General features: G+C 36.6%; 1 pseudogene; it reads right to left on the bottom strand.

Moving 5' to 3' along the window:
- Nucleotides 1-5514: 5514 nt before the first annotated feature.
- Nucleotides 5515-6104, bottom strand: LOC137387187 (uncharacterized; annotated as a pseudogene).
- Between the last annotated feature and the right edge of the window lie 6428 nt (nucleotides 6105-12532).

The raw sequence follows: 12532 nt of genomic DNA, 5'->3' as shown, positions 1-12532 counted from the left end.
TGCTTTTTCATGTTAATTTCAGCAATCTTAAGCGTGTGTTTTGGTTCGTGAGAAACATTCATAACAAGACTGCATTGACATTATAGTTGAAATTTAATAATTACTTAACTTCACTTTTTAACACTAACTTTTTTGTAAAAGTTGAACAGAAGTAATTATACTCTTGGGTACAAATTACATTTGAAACATAGAAAATATCTCACCATGACAGTTTAATATTTATAGAATTTTTAAACACAATTACAGAAAAATGAACAAGTAATAGGCATATCAATAAGTGCAGGGCTCGTTTAAAATATGACAGTAACTATAAATGTTGATTGGATTTTTAAATGTTTAACACGCAGGTAACAGCGCTTTTGCCCAATTTATCAACCCTTTGAACCCTGGTCGTTTTTGTCAATGGTGTCAGTAACCCTAAGCAATCTGCCCCACAATCTGAAGTTTTCAAACCTTTGTTAAATAATAACTAAACATGCTCATTCCACGACCAAGCACGAGCGCAGCAAGTGTTTAGGAGCTTTATGATAAATGCATATGCGCACACAACTCCCGAAAACTATTCATCAACGGCTGTACCCAAACCCTTGTACCGAAATCCCATCCAAAAAATTTAACCATTTTTCTTTGGAGTCGTTTAAGTATAGTAATGATACAAAACACATATAAACCTATTTAAATGTGTTACTAAGTCTTTGAAAAGTGTAGACAATATCTTAAAACTTACCCATCTGATTGGATTATACATAAATAGAAAGGTTAATTTAGCCTAAAATCACCATTAAAACCTGACAAGCCTTTTTTAATCAAAATTAAGACCGGCCAACAAAACGCCCATAAAGTCGTGCGACAGATGGTAGAACCATAAAGCTGTTGCATTTCACGAGAGAAACGTGCACATTCACCAGTCTATGGCATTGTCCAATTGCCGAAGGTTTCTGTAATAAATGTAAAAGTACTGAAAAGTAATCGTTTCTTTTTTGCCGATTTTAAAGATAACTCTGACATTTTGGACACTTATAATGAGCACTTTGGTATTCCAACTGATGTCCAAAGCAGTGAAAGTAAAGAAAATGGCGATGATATTTTTTAACGATTCTTATAAGATTATTACAATATTTAATTATAAGAATAATTATTCAATTTTATAAGATTATTATAAGATTTAGTTATAAGAATAATCATTCGAATTTACAAGATCAAAGTATATAGTGACCGATGGTGTGCAATATGTTACTGTTATTATTTTTTTAAAGATTTTGTTGATGATACTGCGGCTGTGCCCAATATCGCGGAACTGCCAAGCCGTTTTTAATATCTGCAAAATTAAGTTATAGGCCTACAATTTCTTATAGATATACATCCATTTCTATGACAACCAACTAAAATCTGTTTAGATTTTTAAATTCAGCATAATGTTTTGCATATAAACACAAAAATCTAGATAAACATCACAACTTCTTGATATTGGTTGCTATGACGTTTTGAAATGTAAACAAAATTGTGCATTGGTTTTCGTTTCTCAAACTTTAACAACACCAGTTTTCTCAGAACTATGTTTTTGCACTAATGGTAAACATGCATTCAGTTTATTGGCCATAAAATCTGCTGTAATTAAGCTGGAGTCAAATTCTTTTTGTAAAATAACTGAGAATTTTCTCCTTCTGCTAGTGTAGATAACTTTAAATCTCACACGCCCGACTTGACCATGGTTTCTGTGATCATGACCCAATTTTTCACTTTGGTTACAGATCGCTGTCAAAACCAATCTGCATTCAGCACAACCAACTTTCAAACCGTATATTACACAGCAGCTTGCCATTTTACTTCTAATACTGCAATTCTCCTATTGCAGGGGAGAGATATAAACATATAATCTTTTCCTTTCATTATTGCTGTTTGTTGTACATAATAACACCCACACCCAGCACATTACAGCTACTATTGCAGTTATCCTATTGCTCCGCAGTGCCATTTGACTGCTAATATTGCATTTCGGCAGTACCTTTTTTTTCCATTATCACTTTGCTTGTGGGCTGTATGACGGAGGGGGGGGGGTGAATTTCTAGTGATACAATGTTATTTGGAAAAACATCATTAGTAAAAAGGTGCATCACCATTTTTCGGGCCAAAACTATAAAAGTTCATACGATTTAAAAGAAACTTGTAAACACATTTACAGTAGCATCATATCCATTGATCGCTTGTTCATCATCATTTAAAGACTGAAAATATATTGAAAAATTATACATATATCATTATTATATTATTATATACCATAATTATACATATATCATATACAAGTATCATAAACATCTTTATTTGCATCGCAATCATTTATGACCTACCAAAAAACGAGTCGTATCAATTTTTTCGTGATACCATTCCGATAAAATTTGTTATTCAATCGAAAGATGTAAAGATAATTGGAAACTGCTACAAATGGATGAGACATTTCTGGTCAAACCAGTGTCGTATAGAGACCCAGTATCCCTATACGACACTGGGTCAAACCAGTGTTGTATAGAGACCCAGTATTCCTATACGACACTAGGTCAAACGAATGCAAGAATTAATTTGATTGGTTTACGCTGTTACTTAGAAACTGCTTTTGTAAACAAAGCCACGTGAGTGCCAGAATTTCAGCGGTAGAGATTTTGACACACACTACACAATGCCGGAAAATCAGCCGTTAAGGTTCAAAGGGTTAATTCTATAGGCGGGCCAGACGTTATTGATTTTATGACAGAGGCTGCGGGCTGAATGAAAATTGACCCCGGCCACATTTGGCCCACGGGCCAGACTTTGGACATGTCTGGTCTAAACACTTGATATTCAAAAAGAGCAAAAAAAGAAAAGAATTGGCAGAGAAGAATGTCATATCAATAGTTAGAGTTAAAGGAAGAATGAAAGCTGTAAAATTCTAGAAAAGACAACTTCCAAGTGTTTGGTTTAAGCAGGTTTAATCAAATATGATCAGTTGATCAGGTTTGAGCATATTTTAAACATTCAAACTGACTAAGTCAAACCTGCCTAAACAAATTACTTAGAGGTTGTCTTCTCTAGAGTTTTACAGCTCTCATTCTTTCTCTGACTCTATAGATATATGACATTCTTTTTGGCCAAACCACAACAGCCTTTTTTTTTCTTAAATATCAAGCAATTAGACCAATAGTTTACAGGGTAGTCTTGTAGACATTTTATTGGTGAGAAGACAACTCCTTTTGTGGCAACACACTAATATTCCAAATATTGAAAGAAGCTTCTGTTGCAATAACCCAAAGCACGTCATGACTCTAAAGAAATAAACAATAGACACTATGGCCAGGCTTCCAGCTCCACCATTGCTAGATAACCATTAGAAGCTATGACCTGACAATCTGACATTCTCATCATAGAAGATCTTCTGCCAAGATATCCAGTTGGCCCAAAACTCCTGAAGGTTTGTGAAGCAGTTAACTTATAGGTACTGGGGTTGAACTGTCCACAACACAAAAGACTACATGAAGATAGTCATAAGGTGCTGTGGTCAAACTTTACATCAATTTTGCATCCAACAGAAAGCCAACTTACTGTCAAACAGTGTGTTTGTACTCCGTGCATTCTGTTAAACTTGAGTCTAGAAAGTGAGGGAGTTATAGCGATTTCTACCAGTCTTTTAAATTAGGGACATATGTTTAGGGTAGCCAGATTACACTGCAATTTAGCATGAAGCTATTAAAACTGCCATAAAAGTATAAAGTATATAAAGATATAAAAATATGAACAAACATGTAAAAATATAAAAAATTGATGTAAAAAGTATGAAACTGAAAAAGAGAGTGTAAAACTGTGAGCTACTTTATCAAAATAAATATGAAGCAAATCTAGTATGACTAATTTATTCTAATAGGAGCATTTCATAGTCTAGCAAAATTAATACACTGTAAATAACAAAGTAAGTAACATAAACAAAAAAGATAAATCAATTCTTTGTTAACATTGAAGTTGTGACAGTTTGAATACAGGTGTACAAATTGTAATGTACTGGTGATTCAACTGGAAATATGTGAAGGCTTATTTACAGATAGACTTATTTACAGCTAAGCTCATGTACAGATAGGCTTGTGTACATGTACAGATGGTCTTATGTACAGATAGGCTTATGCACAGATAGGCTTATGTACAGATAGACTTATGTACAGATAGACTTATGTACAGATAAGCTCATGTACAGACAAGCTCATGTACAGATAGGCTTGTGTACATGTACAGATAGTCTGGATTCAGGTTTATGAACTTTAAGCAATAGTTTTAAGGCTTTAGAAACCTTTTCAAAAGTTAAAATGGATTGATAATGGCTGACATAAGTTAAATGATTAAAATTAGATGTCAGCGCTTAGAAGTGATATGTCCGACATGTTATCTCTTTCATCTGCCAACATTTGATCAATATTTCTTCTGATGTTTCGTGGCTGCACCAACACATTGCTGTATCGAGCTACACAAAGTAATTAAAGTATTTGAAACCATATTTCCTGTCAGTGAATGAATATTACGTTGAAGCGCAGAACATTGTTTGCATCTGGGCTGTTTATTTACCGAATGTGTGTTCAAGTTAATCCATACGCAAGTAATTGATTAACAGATTATATCAACAGTGCACTATTTCATGTAATTATTTTCACTTCTGCATCAGAAGCTCTGACTGTCCTGAGTACTTTTTGTGGGAGCTGGAAGATGCTACAATGTACAAACATGCTGATTGTATCAGCAGGTAAGTTTGTTTCTATCTTCACAACAAGTCTTCATATCACCTTCACGCTCAGTATTTATATAAAATAAAAGCTTAAAATATACTCATAGCGTGAAATTGGCCAGAAGAGAGTTGCAGAGGTAGCTCGCAGGTGGTTGATGATAAACTCTATATTTATAATAATATACGAAAAGATAAGGGGTATTTTTGCAGGCAAAGATGAAAGATTAATGTTCATTAATGTATAAAAATGCAATCTGCAATGTAATTGCGTTTTTTGTAAAGTTTATATATAATAAAATGCACATTATTGTATAATATTGTATAATATTATAGAATATTATACATGTATGTAGAATAAAGTATAGCATTTGAGAATAAAGATTGAGTATTAAATTGCAATTATATAAGATTTTTTTAAGTGCAGTATGTCAATGTCATTAACAATTGGTGTCTGCTGCGCTGGTCTCTATTCATAAAAAACGCAATACCAAACCTCAAGCACCAGTTGGAAAAACTACAGGCTATAGCTTTGCCAGTTATACCCAGTAACTTGCCCCAGTAACCCTAGTAGTCTTGCTATAGCCTGACTTTGGCTGTCATCTGATATGATCTGATCTGGGATACTAGAGCATCAGTCTTCTAGTGAGGCTTAGAAATGAAGTCTGTAGAGGGGTTTGTACTGGCTCTATCGGCTTTATAGTCTGCCCACAAGTGCATGTAGCGAGTTGCTGTTTCCTCTTCCAGTAGACAGGTACACAGCAGGCTGTGTGAATGATTTATTCTGTATTGTGAAAAAAAGAGCCTAATATGACCTGCGAAGAGGTCACATAATGCTCCCCCTTGCTTTCTTCTGCTGTTTAGCGGTAGTGGATGGTGGAACAAGTACTCCAGTTCTAGATCAGGGAGTCGGCCATATGGCCGCATCTCATTCGGCAGCTGGGCATTCCTCCGGTGTATCCATTTATCCTGAATACAATTGTTAATCTTTTGTCTTGTAAGATCTAGTGGTTGTGGATCAGATATTTTAGTTGTCCAATGGACCATTTTCATGATGTCTGACATGAACTTTATGGTAAGTGTATTTCTAGGTGCGTCTGATGGCATAGACATGCTGAGTTTTAACCAATCCTCTGACCAGTTGCATACCGACCTCTGACCTCTCTTTGGTGTATATAAGGTTAACAGGTGGGATGTTCACCAGTAAGTGTAGAGATTCACTGGAAGGGTTGTATTGAGCTCCTAGGAGCAGTTTGATATATGGGTGGAGGGAATTCCTTGACTTGACATCCCATAAAGAGGCACCATAGAATGCTTTAAACGTGATCACTTGTGTATTTTTTTTAAGTTTCTGGGTTAAGCTCTGCATAAATGAAAAGCTTCAGCAAATTGGTACGTTGAGTGAAACATTTAGTGCTTATGCTGTACTGCTTTTCAAAGGTTAGTTGATCATCAATAGCTATACTAAGGACCTTTGAGAAGTTAAAAATTTATAATAGAGTTAGTGATTATAACTGGGGGTGTGATATTTCGTTTGAATACCACAATTTCTGTTTTCTGGTAGTTGATGAGTAGCTTATACTGATCCATCCAAGTTTGCATTCGCTGGTGACTTTTCTCAAGTTTTGTCTGAAGTTCTTTCGAGTTTCTTCCAGTCATCAAAACAGTGCAATCACCTGTAATCCTGTGTCATTTATGTCTGACAGCATGTCTCTCATATAAATGATAAAAAGAAGTGGAGATAGTACACTGCTTTGCGGGAGGCCCGTCTGGCACTTTGAGGTTGGCTGGATGTGGTTGTTGATCTTGAGGCTGATTTCTCCCTTGGTGAGAATTGAGTCAATGACATGGAGGTCCTTTCAGTTCTAATTCCTGAAGAAGATATAACATGTGTTGGTTATTGACTGTATCAAAGGTTTTTTTGAAGGTCTAAGAACAGTGCAGCAGTACATAATTAGTTTTCAGAGTAGTGAGTGGGTTTGGACAGAAGGTTGAGTAAATACATCAATGTACTTCTTCTCTGCATAAATCCATATGGCGAGATTGATATCACTGACCATGTTTCAACTATTGATCTGATGAGTTGCGAGAGTTTATTGCGATGGGTCTGTATGAGCTGGCTTTTCTGTAGTCTGTCTTCCCAGGTTTTTTCAGAAAAATAACTAGATTTGAAAAACTCCATGACTGTTGTGGGGTTGTAAGAATATTGTTGAATAAGCAGTGCGAAGCAATCAGGAAGAAGATACTTTTCTTATCAGCATTTTTGAATAAAAGCAGCCAGAGTCACAACTATTTTGTAAAATTTTCAGTTGGGTAATTGCTTGAGTTAACTCTTGCATTGAAATAGGTCAGTTAGGCTGTTGGAGCTAGTTGTTGTCCAAATGTAAACTTTTGGGTCGTTGTTAGTACGTTGGATGACGAGAGTTATTTGATGCCCAAATATTTCGTGGAACATGTATTCTGCTTTGCTTCTATTGTTGTATGGAAATACTGCAAAAACAAGATACCAACAGGGAATGTAGCCAGACCGCAGGATAAGCATATAATTCGTACAAGCAGCAAGACGCCCAAAGACATTAAAAGATTCAATAATTAGAAAATGTCAAAAGCAAATTAGAAACTTCAAATTTGGAAAAAATCAATCATAGAAATTGCGTCAACACCAGATGGAGAATATGCCAAAGGGAAGTCAAAGCAATTAAACCTACCAACCACCACCATCATCAAAAAGCCACCAGAGAAACATTAGAGACAAGTCAAATGAGTCACCTACAGATCTGCCACTCCTGTCAAACATGACCTAGACACCAGGAGTAAGTCACGAGCTCCACCCTACATGTCAACATCACGTGCACCAGCTGAAGACTTACGCAAACAAGATATTTTCACACGCCTGACAGAAAGCATCGAACCTTAACACTCAACCTACACCCACAGGTTAACCATCCCACATGCCAGACATCTATAAAAGAGAACAGCTCCAATGACTCAGCATTCTCCCTCCATCTCCCTCTCTATCTATGGCTCTAGCCTGAGCTCTAGCTCTCTCTCTCTCTCTCTTTCTCTCTCTCTCTCTCTCTCTTCCCGAGGGCATCCTTGAACGCTTTTCCCATCTGCCTGCTGATGAGTCTCTTTCTCTTCTCTACCAATGGAGCCTCCTTCTCCTCCACCAGCTGAGCCTCCTCTACGCCACTAACTCAACTGCCGACACTCTCTACCCATGACCTCTCAAAACTCTAGTTTGACTATCAAAACTCGCAGCCGCATGGACCGAGCCAAGCAAACACAGACGACCGTTCGAGTAAGGATGTAATTTTTATTAGCTCTTCTAATTGTTTTGTCATTAACATTATTGTTTTAGAATTTTGTTAGTTGTGTATTTTAAGTGTTTGACTTATAGAATAAAGAAGAAACTTGTACTGGTAAATACCAGCATTACTTACAATAGCTTAACACCTTCACTATACCTGAACCATTAACAATTAAAATAGCACCCACATGCTAAGTAAAAGTGCACAAACTAAACATAGTCAAAATAGAATAATATGACAAGCAAATTCAACACTGATGCTATGTGTGGATTTGGATTAGTTATGCATAACATAATTTCCCCACAACCATACATGACACTATCATCTTCAATAATATCCTCATTGGTGTTGAAGAGTTATCCTATTAGGTTATCTCCTTTTTTGTAGAATACAGATTTGAAGTTTTCTAGAAGGCTTTTTTGCGGTCATCGAGTTTCTTCGATTTTAACTCTATATATCTTTGTTTGGCTACAGGTAGCCTTTCTTTGAATTGTGTTTTGACTTGATTCAGACTATCTCCATTTTTGTATGAAGATCAATATTTGAACTGTTCTCTTGCTTCTATGAGCTGACAACTCAGAGGAACTACTGGAACAGCCTCTTTGTTCCAGTAGGGTTTATTATGAGTGTTAGGGACCGCCTTTGAAACAAAAAGGTTCCTACACACAAGTAGTACATTACTAATGCTTCATCAAATGTTAGAAAGTGTGAAGATATAGAAAACATTGTTAGAAAGATGTTAGAACTGGTGTTTGAAAGTTGTTAATCACATGAAAGTTTTTGTGCAACTGGGATGATGAGGCAAAGACAACATAGGTTCAACTAGGCAGCATTAGGTTCAGCTAGGCAACAGTTGGTTCAGTGAGGCAGCAGTAGGTTCAGCTAGGCAGCAGTAGGTTCAACTAGGCAGCAGTAGGTTCAGCTAGGCAGCAGTAGGCTCAGTAAGACGGCAGTAGGTTCAGTGAGACAGCAGTAGGTTTAGCTAGACAGCAGTAGGTTCAGTGAGACAGCAGTAGGTTCATCTAGGCAGCAGTAGGTTCAGCTAAGCAGCAGTAGGTTCAGTGAGACAGCAGTAGATTCAGTGGGACAGCAGTAGGTTCAGCTAGACAGCAGTAGGTTCATCTAGGCAGCAGTAGGTTCAGTTAGGCAGCAGTGGGTTCAGTGAGGCAGCAGTAGGTTCAGTGAGGCAGCAGTAGGTTCAGCTAGGCAGCAGTAGGTTCAGCTAGGTAGCAGTAGGTTCAGTGAGGCAGCAGTAGGTTCAGTGAGGCAGCAGTAGGTTCAGCTAGACAGCAGTAGGTTCAACTAGGCAGCAGTAGGTTCAGCTAGGCAGCAGTAGGTTCAGTGAGACAGCAGTAGGTTCAGTGAGGCAGCAGTAGGTTCATCTAGGCAGCAGTAGGTTCAGTGAGGCAGCAGTGGGTTCAGTGAGGCAGCAGTAGGTTCAGTGAGGCAGCAGTAGGTTCAGCTAGGCAGCATTCGATTCAGCTAGGTAGTACTAGGTTCTGAAGTAGAAATGAGTTTTGTGATGTTATCTTGCAATTTGCTACATATTAACAAAGATTGTTTCTGAGACAGAATTACATGTAAGTGTGGTTAAGTCATGCGCATAAGAAATAATATTCTTTGTAAAACAGTTCTTGCTTTATACATCATCTAGCTGAACTTCCCGTGTTGTCAGGGTAATAAAAAATCTTTGCAGAGAATATTTATTTTCATGTAACATATAACAACAGTTATCATTCCAACTTTCAAATTTCATATCATGAGAACAGTGTATTGTATAGTTCAAATAAATTAAGAAAACAAAGTAAAACACCTGTAAAGGTATCTAAATGTAAATGTGAAATAATTGGCAAGTAATGGCTAAATAAAGTCTGTTTTGTTTCAATTACAATGAAAAATTATTTTGTGTACAATTATATGATTTTAATTTATTTCAGTGTTGGCATCGTGAAACAAAAATATTGTATAGAGTGGTATAAAAACCTATAGAAATTATCTAATGCAGACACCCCTGGGTAAAAACCATTAAAATTTGATTTACGTACTGTGCATATTAAAAATTGTAACAAAACAAAATGTTAACCTTAGTAAATATAGTTACCTACAGTAACTTTGGGGTACCTAGTGGTTATGAACTACAAGAAAATGTAGCATTACAATGTACTACAAGCAGTACGGACTATGGGGAGTTCTCACCTTCGAAACAGACGTACAGACAGACGTACATGCATAACATGAACTTTGACTTTAACTTAACTGAATTTAGTTTACTAAACACATACTTGAAGCTAATTTTTAGTATTTATTATACTAAACTTCAACTTTGGCTTTAACATTGGCTAAAATTTTATCACTTATCGGATTTTGAATTTGTTTTTGCTATAACTTATAATGAATAACGCTGAACTGAGATATATCGAATATCTCTTTTAAGCGTTGTGGAAAGAATTTCAGCGATTAGCATATCGTCATCTTCTTTATTTCGTCGTAATCAGTAGGCTGCACCCGCAGCGACTGCCAAGTTTTAATTTCGAGAGAAAATATTTTTGATATGGCGTAAACTGTGAAGGGGAAAAATTCACACTAGGATGGCGAGGACAATAAAGCACTGTGTTCCATAGAGTAGGGCGAAAAAATCTTACAACAGGGCGTCGCAACCCGTGGGCACACTGTATTAATGAATAATTTAGTGTGCGCAATTGCGAAAAGGATATACAGTACATGTTTATGGTAAGAGCGATGGGTGTGATAGGAATGGTTTAGCCTTGTGATTATGTACGCTTGTTAGTAGAATTGTGATTTGATTATCGCAAGTTCAAATTCAGTATGACGTTGATTTTTTCATTGATTTTTTCAAATTTTACTTTATCGCTACAACTGGACAGATGAATGACAGACAAACATTGATATTTATATATATAGATCTAAAGTAGGTGCTATGAGGCAGATCAGTACAGCTGTAACTTCCTGTTCAATTACAGACCAGTCAATAATTCTATAGCCAAACATTTTGTGGTTGTCTAAATTTATACAACTTACGATTGACATGGAATGTGATCGACTCTTCTGCTTCAAACTGTTCTATATTTAGTGGTGCTGGTGATTGGGCTTCACCTCATAGAGGGCTATCAAAAGAAGTTCCATATCCAGCAGGGGAAGAAACTCCAAGGATGTACTGATGTGGAAGTATTTGCAAATGTGCCAACACCAGGACTTTGCTCGCAGGTGATAAACCTCAGACAGTTACCGATACATTTGTTCATCAATCACTTGTCAGTCTAACTGGTTTGTCTTTAGCCTTCCCAGAAACTTAAATATACTGTTTTATTACATTTTCATTTGTTTGCCTTCCAAAAGCAAAATATATTGCGTTGTAACACCCAGCAGTAACCTAAACCCATTACTTACAAGAGCAGATAAATCCAAATGTGTGTGTAGACATTCTAATGTGTTTCAGCATTGTTCCTCAGCACGCTGGGCTTGCCAGTCTTTCAACTACTACAGTAATACAAATATCTGTGAAATAAACTCATGCTTGGTATCATCGGATTTTGCATATCCTGTTCTGCAATCTGACAGCACGAGTGCACACTACAGCGTACAGGTAGAGTAATATGCTACACATTATGTATAGAGTATTGATATAGTCTGCAGGTAAAATATTTTATTATTAGTATGAAGGTAGTGTCTTGCCTACCATGAACCAAAATAAGCTATGAACTAGAGTATAGGCAGACAGGCAGGGCAAGTCTTACTCTTGATGGCTACAAAAAGTGTAAAAATATGCTAGTAGTAACTATGTCACCATACATAGACATTCAGGTTTAGATAACATATGAAACACTGAATTTTATCTAAGTCTATATAGTTTTTCTTTGTACTTTTTTCCATTTTATTTACAATTCACAGGAAACAATGGGAATAGACTGCGCTCCTTCGACTCATACATCTGACTGTCACCCTCTATTTACGAAGTACTGCAGCGACGGAACATGCATATGCCATGAGTATGCCTATGGTGCGGACTGTAGTCAAGGTCAGATTATGTTGCAAAATATTTTTTTCAGAAAGGACCAAGGGTGAGGGTTGTACCCTGAGCTTTCTCAAAATTTTTGGAAGCATTTGGCACCTATAGACTAAATAAAACACTCAGGCTATGTTGATTCTTTTAGCCCTATTTGCACAATGTGTCAAGTTGTCACCAGCCAGTTCAATTCAGGTGGCAGTCTGGTTATAATAAGATTAAGTGCTTTGACATATCACCAGTGAACAAAGGTGCTTTTAGATTCTTTCCGCACACCCTAGAGGAGTATATGTGACAAAATATCAAACACCTTTTCAATGTAATGTAATCCTTCAGTCCTGCATCTATCCACACACTTGCAATTATTGTCTACAAGCAAATTTTAATAATCTGTGAGCGGCATGGTAACTAAACTAACAAAGTCTTGTGTATAAATTCATTTTTACACAAGACTTAAATAAA

Source organism: Watersipora subatra, chromosome 2, assembly GCF_963576615.1.
Source record: "Watersipora subatra chromosome 2, tzWatSuba1.1, whole genome shotgun sequence".
Classification (NCBI taxonomy): Eukaryota; Metazoa; Bryozoa; class Gymnolaemata; order Cheilostomatida; family Watersiporidae; genus Watersipora; species Watersipora subatra.
This window is presented reverse-complemented; position numbering and strand designations above follow the sequence as displayed.